General features: G+C 35.3%; 1 long non-coding RNA gene across 1 annotated transcript in view; it reads left to right on the forward strand.

Moving 5' to 3' along the window:
• The window catches only part of LOC135157463 (uncharacterized), a 6,188-nt gene extending 2,546 nt beyond the window's left edge, over nt 1-3,642 (forward strand). Inside the window, exons 2-3 of the long non-coding RNA XR_010296447.1 lie at nt 741-870; nt 1,282-3,642. This is a non-coding gene — a long non-coding RNA (uncharacterized LOC135157463). The remainder of the gene's footprint in view (nt 1-740; nt 871-1,281) is intronic.
• The last annotated feature ends 7,825 nt before the right edge of the window (nt 3,643-11,467 follow it).

Consider the following 11,467-nt stretch of genomic DNA (forward strand, 5'->3'; position numbering starts at 1 on the left):
TCGGTATTGTACACACACACGTGCACACGACCACAATCTAATGAATATTCATCGGCGAACCGTCCCATTGAGAGTGACTATTTGAATTAGTTGATATTTTTGATAGCAGATATTGTTTTAACCAAAAGTAAGGTTTTGTGAGAGAAAAGGATTTCCAAAATAAGGAAAAACAATTATTTCAGAAAAAGGATAAATTATGCACCTACAATGTAGCATTAGAATGTTTTGTTTTTATATGTGGAAACTGCACAGATAGTGTGTGTGTGTGTGTATTTGAGTTTTTGTCAGACGTGTATCAATCAGATATGATTATTTACGTCTGGGACCGACCTTTAACGTCACCATCCGAAAGACGTGACCAGGATTCGAACCTCGAACTTCTGCATCAAATTGTAACTTCCCCACGTATCTTGGATTACAGGCGCACGCCACAACGCCCAGTTGAAATGCAAACATTAGTCTTCTTTCAGACGTTTAGATTTGTCTTTGGCAGAGTTAAATGCAACAAATATGCATCATTTTTTAACTGCTGCAGACACCTGTTCAGACATAGAAGATTATTTTTACCAACAATATTCAATTTATTTGTCAAGTCCATTTAATTCAGACTGTAGAGTCAAATATGCATTACATGTAGGTTCATGATGATATAGAAAGTTATGTAAACTACAATTTCAGTGATATATTTATGGTCATGAAACTGAGGATGTTTTTTCCCTCTTTTTCTTTTAACCTCCTAGATTGAATAAACACAGTTACATTGGTTCTTCGGAGGCCAGCTCAGTTGATTGTTGTACTTATACAATCTCAAGAGGAATTTGCCATCCGTAATAGTTCCTTTTCGTCAACAAGCCACCTGACTTAACAAAGGTATGTTTTATAGGGGCATATGGGTCATATCTGCAAATTGTGCAAGGCTACAAAAAATACACAAAATGCACAGGGGTGAACAATTCTCAGTATTGACGTTATCATGATGAAGTTTACAGTTTTGTAGGAAATTGTCTTCATTGTTTATTTTTGTTCGTATACATAATTACAAATTTTTAGTGTTTTCTAAGTTTGTAGGAGCAGGATGGGGATGCACAACTGACATAGAATGTAATCATGATTATAATCAAAATTGAAACACTTAGTTTCTCAATATGAAAGAATATGTCATTGAAAAAAGAAATGTATTCTACTAAAATTGAAAAACTTAACTTGCCTTATCAAAATCTAAAAACTTGCTTTTCGATATAAAAAACACGTCTCTCATTTGTTTACTTGTTACTGTCGCAGCTTTAATGAAACTTCCATTTAAAAGTTGTAAACAACGGGTCTCCTGGAGGATACAAGCACTTGGGCTTGTACCAACCTACACCATGGACGAGAAGAGGTTTCATATTCAACAAGATGGATTTTCCATTTCTTTCATTAAAAGAAAGAGTACCAAATTCCAATGACTTGGGCAGTCCTTTGATCGATGAGGTAATACAGCTTCATAGATACAATAAATAATTTTTTATGCAGTTCATGCAGGTATATCAAAGTTCAACTCTTATTTTTGGTACATGTATTTCCAAATTCTTTAAAAGAAAGAAAGAACAATCGAATTGAATGAAAAATTAACTTTTTATATATATATATTGTATCGTATCCGAACATCTACCCCCTGGACATCCACACCCCGGACATCCACCACCCGGACATCCACCCCCCGGACATCCACCCCCTTAGGACATCTACCCCCTAGGACATCTACCCCCGGACATTTACCCCCCGGACATCTACCCCCCGGACAATTACCCCCCGGACATTTACCCCCCCGGACATCTACCCCCGGACATTTACCCCCCGGACATTTACCCCCCCGGACATTTACCCCCCGGACATCTACCCCCCGGACATCTACCCCCTGGACAATTACCCCCTGGACATTTACCCCCCCCCCCAGACATCTACCCCCGAGCATCTACTCACGGATATTTTGGATACGGGGGGTTCCAAAATTACGCATCATTTCATAAGTGCATGCAGACCCAAAATTGCACAAAAACGTAAATTTGTGTACAAATCCAATGCAAATAGAGTTTTTAGCCAAAATTCATAAATGTATAATTTTTCCATTTACTGATTGAAATCAATTAATTCCATCTTATTTATGGTCCAAATAAAGTCCCCGACAATTTCCATTGAAAAAACAATAAAAAACATAAAGTCCAAAAACAAAGAAATACATAAGAAATTTTGAAAACAGTTAAATACATGAAAAAATTAATGTGATTTTGAAATTTTTTGTTAGTACATTTGAACAGATTAATATAAAGTGTCTGTGTACCAAAAATTAGCATTTTAGGGGCATTATTTAGTTAATTAAAGCAAAATTCTGATTTCATGCATAAATTAGCATAATTAATTAGCAATGAGATTTTTCACAGAGTTTGATCCTGTAGTTTTGTATATTATGCCATTGGTAACGCAGGTGCCAAGTTTCGTCGCGATCAACGGCCGAGATCATAAGGAGGGGGGCTGAATCAGCCCCCCCCCCCACAGTCTTCTTAGGCATCGAAATAGCCTAGTCTATTTAGGTTTAATTCATGTGTAATATCTGTTTTATAAATCTTCCAAATGATACCAAGTATCGTTCAAGTGGGTTTAAAGGGGAAGTTCACGCTGACAAAAAGTTTATTGTTAAAACAGAAGAAAAAAATAATAAAAATATTGCTTAAGTTTTGAGGAAAATCCATCAAAGAATTAAAAAGTTATTTGAATTTCAATTATTTGAGTTGTAACGTCATATTCGGGCAGCATTTCTACATAATGAATTTTTTTTTTTCTATACCTTTTCTATATCAAAGGACCAATCATTTTACACCCAAACATGAAAAGAAAACACAAAATAACAAAAATATGTCCTCTGGAACCATTAAAAAATGAAATTCATGCATTTTATATTACATAACTTTATTTGGCAGCTGCTCGTGTGTGTGACGCCACAAATCCAAAGGCTAAGCTTAGAATTCTAATAAATTATTTAATATTTAACAGATTTTCCTCAAACCTTCACCAATTTTTTTGTCTCACCTGCATAGCAGACTTGTTTTGTCCAAGTGAACTTTCATGTTAAGATTGAATGAGTTGCAATTATCTTAACTTTAATATATTTTAAAAAATTATTTGCTTCTAAATTGAAGACAAAGTGAAGATTGAAATGGTTTGATTTGTTTCAGTAGCAAAAGAGGTGCAGACTGCAGAGCTTCAAAATATTTGATATCGCTATAATATTGTCAGTACTCTATATCATTCTTATCTTTCCAACTATTTTGAGGCCGCCTGAATCGCAAACCCTGTATGGCCAGTTTTTGTTTATGACAAACAATGATGAGGGATGGCTGAAAATCCCTCCAGGTAAGTTGGGGTTTATGTAATTGACATGGTAACCAAATATGAATTTAGTAATTTATAACAGGATGTATATTCCTGAAACAAAGTGCAATTGTTTGATAAATGTTAATTGAATTGGCCACTATTGTAATTTTAAGATTGTCCTTATTGTTAGCTTTACATAGACACCAAAAACAGAGGATATTGTTCCCAACTGGAATTATGATATTACTATGCTATCGTCATATTTATCATCACAATAATGTATCTGGTAATGTAATGCTATCTTAAAGGGATGGTCCGGGCTGAAAGTATGTGTAGCTTAATAAATAGAGTAGAATTCACTGAGCAAAATGCAGAAAATTTCATCAAAATCGGATAACAAATAACAAAGTTATTGAATTTTGAAGTTTAGCAATATTTTGTGAAAACAGTCGTCATGAATATTCATTAGGTGGGCTGATGATGTCACATCTCCACTTGTTCTTTTGTATTTTATTATATGAAATTAGGTTTATTCAATTTTTTTTCCTCCAAGAACTAGAAAAATTGGATTGTCAACTGAATAGTGCATTAAATATTTATTGCTGCAACTTATTTCATTATAAGGGAGACATTCAGACAAGTATGAAATAATGAAAAAAATATGATTTTATGTAATAACATAAGACAACAGAAAGTGGAGATGTGACATCATCAGCCCACCTAATGAATATTCATGACAACTGTTTTCACAAAATATTGCTAAACTTTAAACTTCAATAACTTTATTATTTGTTATCCGATTTTGATGAAATTTTCGGCATTTTGCTCAGTGAATTATACTCTATGTATTAAGATATAAATATTTTCAGCCCGGACCATCCCTTTAAGTTTTGAACCAGGATTTGATTTTTGTGGGATATAATATACAGTGCGTCCCAAAAAAAACTATACACTTTTGAAATGGCTGCCAAATAAAAAAATGTACCACTTTGGGGGAAAAGACTTATAGATATGGAAAGCCTATAAAGTCAACTTTCAAGTGACACCAAAAAGTTGGAAAACTTTTCATGCTTGAGCGAGCACTGCCCACTGAAACAAAGGGTATGAAAATTAGGGTGGGCTGGAATTAGCCTTCCAATTTCTTTCAGTTTTTTTTGTTTGGTACTTGCAAAGTTGATGGTTATTTGGTGAATTAAAGATCAGTTGTGATCAGTTTGTTGTTTGTGAAAATTTAATGCGTTATTAAATTGAAATTTAATGCATGAGTGATCATGAATTGGGTGCAGCATTTTGTCTTATCATGTGGATCTCAACAATGTGTTCACGACAGTCAGGAGAAGAGGGGGTAATATGACTTAGGTAGGTGAAGTACGTTGATGGGATAAAGGTCAACAGAACATTTAGCAACCCCTCTCTCAATCTCACCCCCCCCCCGCTTCTCTCCTCCTGAGAGACTAAGCTCAGCTAAAGTAGGATGGGCAGGAATTAGCCTTACAGTTTTTTGAGTGGTTAGTCCTTTGGAACTTGTTAAGCTAAATTAATGAGTGAGATAAGTTTTGGTTTCTTAGGCAAATCTCATGAGTTACTAAATTGAAATGTAATGCATGAGTGAACAGGAATTGTAATTTTATTGTAGCATATTCATCTTGTGAACCTCAAAAGTGTGTTCGTGAGAGTCAGAGTAATGTGATGGTACCCGTTACAAGCAAGAGGGCGAGATATGCTAAGACTTGGTTAAAAGGGCATTCCTCTTCTTTTTTTTCCTTTTACAAATTAAAAGTCATATGTACCCTCCCCTCTCCACCTCCATTTCCCAGCCCCCCCCCCTCTCTCTGTCTCACTTCCTGCATCATTTGTAGCCTATTCAAAACTTAACTGCCAAGTGACCGGTGGCTGATGGTCAGTTTTTTTTTCAATGACTACCAAGAAATTTAATGATTATGATGATTAATGAAATAATTAATTGAAAAAAACTGAATGTTTGATTGATCACATTGCACATTGAATAAGTTGATTTACTGATAAATTGTTGATTAAATGATTGATAGGAAAAAGTTGATGTCCCAATTCAGAATTAATCATTAAATCAACATTCTGCTCTGGACTTCACGCGTACATGACAATAGCCATCAGTCTCTCAACAGGAGGGAGGGCGGGAGAGAGGGAGGGGGCGGGGGCTGAATGTTCTGTTGACCCTTATTCCATCAACCTACTTCTCTCACTTAAGTCCTATCTCACCCCCTATTCTCCCGACGCCCATGAACACATTGCTGAGATCCACATGATAAATTTGAAATGCTGCCCAAAAAGAGATCCAAATGATAAAGTTTAAATGCTCCCCAAAAAGTGTACCTTGTGTTCACTCATGCATTGAAGTTCAATTTAATAATTTATAAAATTTGCTTAAGCAACCAAAACTGGTCATGGTTGATCATTCATTTATCACATCGCCCTTAACTTTGCAAGTTCGAAAGGATTTGCCTCTCAAAAACTTACATAAATTGGAAGGCTAATTCCAGCCCACCCTAATTTTCATACCCTTTGTTTCAGTTGGCAGTGCTCGCTCAAGCATGAATAGTTTTCCAACTTTTTGGTGTCATTTGAAAGTTGACTTTATTGGCTTTTCATATATGTAAGTCTTTTTCCCCAAAGTGCTACATTTTTTATTTGGCAGCCATTTCAAAAGTGTATAGTTTTTTTTGGGACGCACTGTACATGTATTTTATATACACCTCAGTTCAATATGTTTTACAATGTAACTGTACATCTGATTAAGTTTATCTTATTGTTACTTAATAAAACCACTTTACTCCAAAGAAGTATTTTGAATATTGGGTTCTTTCACTATGAAGTATTCTTTATCCCGCTTAATATTCAACCTTTAATGAGAGCTGTGGTAATGAGTTCCATGACATTTGCTCTGGCGACAATTGCTCCGCTGTAAATTCTACACACTATTCAGCTTCAACCCCTAAACCTACCATGAAACCCTATTGCAACCCTGACCCTCGAAGACAGAATTTATCCTGGGGCAATTATCGCAGGAGCACCTGGTAATCAGATGGAAATGATTGGAGAGATGAAGATTAAATGGGGGGGGGGGTGGTGGAGATGATGAAAGGTGGGATGGCCATGATGATGAGTGATGGAGTTGAGAAGGGTGGGGACGACGAGTGGATGGAGATGATGAGAGGAGGAATGGGGATGATGCAAGGATGGATGGAGATGATGTGGGAGGGATGGAGATGATAAAGTTTAGAGATGAGTGGGTTACAAGAGACGAGCAGGGAGATGAGGTGGATGGAAACGATATGGAAGGGTTGACATGAGGAGAGGTTAGAGATGAGAGGAAGGATTGAGATGAAAGCTGGAGATGTGAAAATGGTTGGAGATGAAAAGGGAGTGATCATCATCAACTTCATCAATATCATTGCCATCACCACACCATCATGATCATCGTCACTATCATGACCATCATAATCACCATCATTATTAATATAATTACTTTCATTATCACCACCAAATAAATTATCATTGGCGTAATGAGCCAAGGATTTTGAGAGGGACAAGATATGGCAGATTGTGCCAGTATTTTTTTTTTTAATTGTGAGCAAGCAAACTTCTCTATATTTTTATTACATAATTTTACGTTTTGATAGATTCTGACATAATACTGAAAATCTTCTCTCTTTTCTTTCTCTTATTATTTATGTTTTGTATTTTATTATCATTTTTTTCGGGGGAGGGGGGGGGGGGCTCTTTCCCCCAAGACCTCACCCCCACCATCATCACCAATTTCATCATCACTATCATCAAAATACCCGTCAACACCACTAGCTTCATCATCACCATCATCAACACCATTACTATCACTATCCTCATCATCACCACCCACCTCATCACCATCACCAGTCTATAATTATCATCTTCACCCACATCATTATCCTCATCACCACATCTTGATCATCATCTTCACGATTATTTCATCTGTGATTTCATACATAGAAACTACATGTAGTACTAAGTATATGTCACATTATTTTTTACCATGCTTGAGATTATACTTTATATGACTTGACTTTATATTATATTCTCACCCAAAAAGGAAATTTCAATGATTACTAGTAGAAATCAATGAAGATGATTTATATCTCCCTTATCAAATCAGCGCGTATTGAAAAGCTTTGACAATAGAACCAGAGAATAATGTATTTCAGAACTATTTGTGAGAATTAATGAAAAGTAAAATATCAAAATGCAAACCGGCAGCAAGAGAAGTCATATTTGCGTTAAAAAAAGGAATATTTCTGTTTGTTGGAATTTTTAGAGAATTAGTATGATTAACATCTCTCCAGGTCCTTGCCTCGCTGACACTCAGAGCACGCGGTCTCGTCGGTCTCTTCAGGAAGCGTCTCTTTTGCATTTCGTGTTTTTCTCTTTCAATTCCCAGTGATTGAAAATTTCCCATTTTCAGTGTTGAATGATGATGAGTTTTACAATTTGTTTAGGCCGAACAACGAAACCCAAAATACTAACAACAATTCTTCTTTTGAAAATCTCGTATCAATGGAGATGAATTTAGCTGCAGATTTAAATGAAAATAACGACAATAATTATCCAAGTTCGAAGTACTTTACAATAAATCAATTTAATTCTCTTGATAAATCTACAAATACACTTTCAATAATGCACATGAATATAAGGAGCTTGAGCTCTAATTTCGACAATTTACGCCTTTTATCCGATTCATCTTCACAAACCAAAATGTCCATAATCGCGCTAACTGAGACATGGTTATCACACGAATCTGATGGTTTATACTCACTTCCTGGTTACACATTTGTAGAAAACCATAGGGGTAATAGACGGGGAGGAGGGGTAGGTATCTATATCAATGAACAACTAGAATATTTTACTCACAATGATCTTAATTGTATGAATGAAATTGCTGAATCTCTTATCATTGAACTTCGGGTACCAAACTCCAAAAACATAATGATCGCAGTATTTTATAGACCTCCTAACTCCAACACAAATAATTTTTTTGAATACTTGCAAGACTTTCTACAAAATCCGGTTTTTTATAATAAAGATTGTTATGTGGTAGGTGACTTTAATATAGACATATCTAAATCTAATCACAATAGGAATTCCATTTACCACTACCCCGGACCATCCTTGCAAAATCTACTTTTACTTTTGAAGGCCCTAGACTCTGGGGAACTATTAATACAAACATCAAAGAATCACCAAGCCTTAATTCTTTCAAATATAAGTTCAAAAAATTTCTCCAAGATAACCATTGAATTTAACTCTTCATCACTCAAACTCTTGTATTTTTTTAAAAATCAAACATGATTATCATGTCACGTACGCTTTTCCATCTCTTTCGTTTTCCTGTTGATCAGCGAGGTCCGTCTGTGAGTGCTGGGGCTTGATTCTGGAGACCTTTAATCTCTCTTTTTCTTATTTCCTTTTCTATTTTAATTTCCCCTATTTCCTTTTAATTTAACTGGTTCATGCTCTAGTTGTTATTTTGATTTTTATATGTTATGCAACTACAAGAATATTTATTAGGAGGCTGCACTCTACAAGCTCCGCTTTTTTAGCAGCCTCCTCCATTTCCAACCTGATATGTAATAATCTTGAATATAATTTTTGTACAGGAATACTTGAAATATGTTTTGTTATTTATATGTTAAAATGTACAAAATAAACTGTAATTGTTGAAAATGGAAATAAACGAAATGAAATGAAATGAACATCAATCAAAAAGTGGCATGAATATTCATCCCTGCATAAAGACATGCAAGATTAATTTTCTAAATGTGTTGGAAACTACATTACCATGGTAATAACAAGAGGTATCCCTTTTCAGCACTGTTATTCTTTTACCTTTTCATTTTTTTCCATTTCTTTATTCGCGCCCCTTTTCCCTTTTTGCACCCCCTACATACGACCCTGACATTGATACAATAGTAATATCTATTTGATGGAAGCTCCTATACAGTCAGTGCGTCCAAAAAAAAAACTATACACTTTTGAAATGGCTGCCAAACAAAAAAATATATCACTTAGGGGGGGAAAAGCCAATAAAGTCAACCTTCAAAGACACCCATAAGTGTTTAGCGAGCACTCCCCACTATGTTGATTTGAGTAAATAGAGAAAAATCAAACTTGCTAAACGCTGAAGATTTCATCAAAATCGGATGTAAAATAAGAAAGTTATGACATTTTAAAGTTTTGCTTATTTTTCACAACACAGTGTTATGCACAACTCAAATGAGACGGCCGATGATGCCCCTCACTATTTCTTTTGTTTTATCATGACCAGTTTGGTTGTTCAAGTAAATTTCATAAATTATTAAATTGAACTTCAATGCATGAGTGAACACAAATTGTACTTTTCTGGGCAGCATTTTATCTTTATCATGTGGATCTTCATGGGGGTCGGGATAATAGGGAGTGAGATGGCACTTAGTGGGAGAATTAGGTTGATGGAATAAGGGTTAAGAGAACATTTAGCCCCCTCCCTCCCCTCCTGTTGACAGACAGATTGCTATTACATGTGCGTAAGAAAGTCAAGAGCACAATGTTGATTTAATGATAAATAATGAAAATCGGGAGTGGTGCATCAAGTTTTACCTATCAATCATTTATTAAACAATTTATCAATAAGTCTACTCATAATCAATGTGTAATGTGATCAATCAAACATTCATATTTTTCAATAAATTATTAATAAATCAACATAATCAGTCAATATCTTGGTAATCATTCCATGAAAAAACAAGTGGAGCGCCTCTGGCAGTCTCACTCACATCAAACGATTCACACTCTGAAACATACTATGAAATAATTATTCACAAAAACACCATTCATGTATAATGATACAATACTACGTTCATTGACATTTGACCTTGATCATGTGATCTAAAACTTGTCAGAGATACTTGATTACCCCTATATCCACATTTTATACACTATATCTATAAACTTTGAGAGGTCATGTGACCTGTACCTCACACAAGACATTCAGTGATATTTGGTTACTCTTACATGTATGTCCAAGTTTCATGAATCAGATCCATAAAGCTCTCAAAGTTATGATGGTAATTCAACAGATACCCCCATATGGCCAAAGTTCATTGACTCTAAATGACCTTTGACTTTGGTCATGTGACGTGAAATTCGCACAGGATGTGTAGTGGTACATGATTACTCTTATGTCCCAAGTTTCTTGAATCAGATCCAAAAACTTCAGAAGTTATGATGGTAATTCAATAGATTATGGCCTAAGTTCATTAACCTTTGAACTTGGTCATGTGACCTGAAATTCGCACAGGATGTTCAGTGATACTTGATTACTCTTATGTCCAAGTTTTATGAACTAGACCAAAAAACTTTCAAAGTTATGATGGTAATTCAACAATACCCCAAATTTGGCCAAAGTTTATTGACCCTAAATGACCTTTGACTTTGGTCATGTGACGTGAAATTCGCACAGGATGTGTAGTGGTACATGATTACTCTTATGTCCAAGTTTTATGAACCAGACCAATAAACATTCAAAGTTATGATGGTAATTCAACAAATACCCCAATTTGGCCAAAGTTCATTGACCTTAAATGACCTTTGACCTTGATCATGTGACCTGAAATTCACACAGGATGTGTAGTGGCACAAGATTACTCTTATGTACAAGTTTCATGAATCAGATCCATAAACTTTTAAAGTTATGATGGTAATTCAACAAATACCCCCAATTTGGCCAAAGTTTATTGACCCTAAATGACATTTGACCTCGGTCATGTGACTCAAAATTCAAGCAGGATGTTCAGCAATACTTGATTAACTTTATGGCAAAGTTTAATGAACTAGGTCCTTATACTTTCTACGTTATACTGTCATTTAAAAAACTTAACCTTCGGTTAAGATTTGGTGTTGACGCCGTCGGAAAAGCGGCGCATAAGGTCTCACTATGCTTCGCAGGTGAGACAATAATCACTTTCAGTCACAAAAAGTTACATGATGAAAGGTTTTACTAGAAGCTACATATACATTGCCACTACAAGCATACATGGCAGTATTAAAACTCAAGTTAAGGATAGAGATA

The sequence above is a fragment of the Lytechinus pictus genome, chromosome 18 (genome assembly GCF_037042905.1).
Source record: "Lytechinus pictus isolate F3 Inbred chromosome 18, Lp3.0, whole genome shotgun sequence".
NCBI classification, from domain to species: domain Eukaryota; kingdom Metazoa; phylum Echinodermata; class Echinoidea; order Temnopleuroida; family Toxopneustidae; genus Lytechinus; species Lytechinus pictus.